Consider the following 2,224-nt stretch of genomic DNA (forward strand, 5'->3'; position numbering starts at 1 on the left):
CCGGTCCTCCCATGGATTCGTAGCCGGGGGTGGAGCAGGAACGAATTTCTTAGGTGCTGCAATTGTCGGCCTGGTCTTAGCCTGACGTTTCTCTAGGATTTTGAGGTACACTTTGCACTGTGTACTGTTAGCTGGATGTTAACCTTTGCAGTTCGCACACTTGGCTGGCGTACTTCTGTCTTTCGGGCAGTCCTTGGTGAGATGGTTTTCCGCACATTTCAGGCAAACTGCTTTGCTAAAGCAGTTTGAGGTTGCATGTCCCCATTGCTGGCAGCGATGACACTGAATTATTTGTTTTGATGTGCTGTATCGTTCCCATTCAATTCTGGTGTAACTTAAAACTTTAACGTTTCTTTGTAGTTGCTTGAGGGTTACTTGATTATCAGTTATAACAAGGAATAAAGGAACTTTGGTTCCTTTCATTTTATAAGACGTTTTTACAGGAACTTGGTACAACTCCCTGAGTTCTGAATTTATCTCTTCTAGGTTGGGATTGTGCTCCAGGCGTCTCAACACAAATGCATGTGTCTTTTCGTCTTTCAGTGTGAAAGAGGTCCGTTTGTTTGAAGTGTTTCTTCACTAGATGGTATTCTTCAAGTTTCTCTATGAACAGGATTGTCGAGTTTCTCCCGTATTTTATGTGAAACTTGCCTCTGCATAATGTCTTTAACAGTTCGACGATATGTCTGTGATCACTAATTATTCCGTGGATCACAATTGGTGGTGGTTTTTGATCCGTCTTTTTCTCTGATGGTTCCATCATCTCGTCCTCATCGTGCATCACGAATTCTTCATTTTTAAGGGTAGCATACCTGTTCACAGTCCTCAATTTGAGGGACTGACTCGTGTTCATCGTATTCGCAGCGCTTGTCGAGGGGTGCGAAAAGCTGGCATTTTCTATATCTGTGATTCTCCTCTTCCGTTTTTCTGGATGAGGTCCAGAGGGGGACTCCATTTGGATGTCTGGTTCCATTTCAGGAACCAGGAATACTGGTCGATATACTCTTTTTACACTCACTATTATAATTCACTTAAGTAATGATACTATAAAAGCACACACTCACTACTAAGTAACTAAGACGCTAATCGTAATAACAATAATAAAACTCTAATACTCACTCAGTGATATACTACAGAAATGATCCTGTGAAGTATGATCTCCTCCTGGGTGAAAGCCAGGTATCCTAGCCACTAGACCATACCGGATAGTTATTGAAGGTGTTTTTCTACTTGAGCAATAATATTTTGAGGAAGAAAATATTTTTGAATTCGCTTCATGAAAAAACTGAATGTTACAAACGCAAAACGTTTGTAGCTCTATTTTCATAGGACTTTTTTCATTCAAGGAATCTAGCTTTTTCGTTTTCTCTTGCCGTTAATATTTTCACAAAAGTTTTTGTCTGAGAATATTTTAATATAGTTAGGCTACATGCAGGGTATCCCGGGAAGAATGCGACAAATGGATACATAAATGGAGGTCATCATGGAGGACTCATTTCAAGAGCGCCATTTGCTATATACAGGGTGATGTTAATCTCATAATTGAAATTTCACAGTTCAATAACTCTTTAACTAATCGACCGAATAATTTCAAATTTTGAAGAGTAGTCACTCTACTATCGCCTTAAAGTCCGGTATACTAAGTGAGAAAAAAAACGAATCGAAGTTTTTCCCTCATATGCAGAAAATCAAAAAATCAGAATCACTGGCAACACTGTGTGGAAAGTTGGTCCAGCACCTTTTGGAAATACTTTTTTCCTTTACCATTTTTCCGAATCGGCTCGGTTGAAAAAATATGAGCTGTTGAAAATCCATAAAAAAAAATGTTATTTTCAGTTATATCTCGAAAATGGAATGGAATTGGTGGAAATGAATATGGTTTTTACTGACATGATGAATCTTTTCCGAACATGAAATTCCATCAAAGTCCGGTATACTTAGTTAGAAAAAAACGAATCGGAAGAAATAGTAAGGAAAAAAAGTGTTTCTTTCGACCTCGGGAAACTTCGGTTCAAATATATGTACCAGCAAAGACTCACCCTGTATAGTTGGGCTATATACCTACATATTTCTGCTGACTGATGTCTGTAAGATTTTCAAACAATTTACTCATAACTGATTTCCATCCTTTGAAGAAAAAGTAGAGTTATTTATAAAAATCTGACCAGAACAAGACAACTGCACAAATGTAGCAAAAGTATCTGAAGCAATTTTCGCCGAAGAA

At 38.3% G+C, this 2,224-nt stretch overlaps 1 pseudogene; it reads right to left on the minus strand.

Moving 5' to 3' along the window:
- Nucleotides 1–1,062: 1,062 nt before the first annotated feature.
- LOC123687241 lies at nucleotides 1,063–1,161 on the minus strand (annotated as a pseudogene).
- Nucleotides 1,162–2,224: the final 1,063 nt, after the last annotated feature.

Source organism: Harmonia axyridis, chromosome X, assembly GCF_914767665.1.
Source record: "Harmonia axyridis chromosome X, icHarAxyr1.1, whole genome shotgun sequence".
Classification (NCBI taxonomy): Eukaryota; Metazoa; Arthropoda; class Insecta; order Coleoptera; family Coccinellidae; genus Harmonia; species Harmonia axyridis.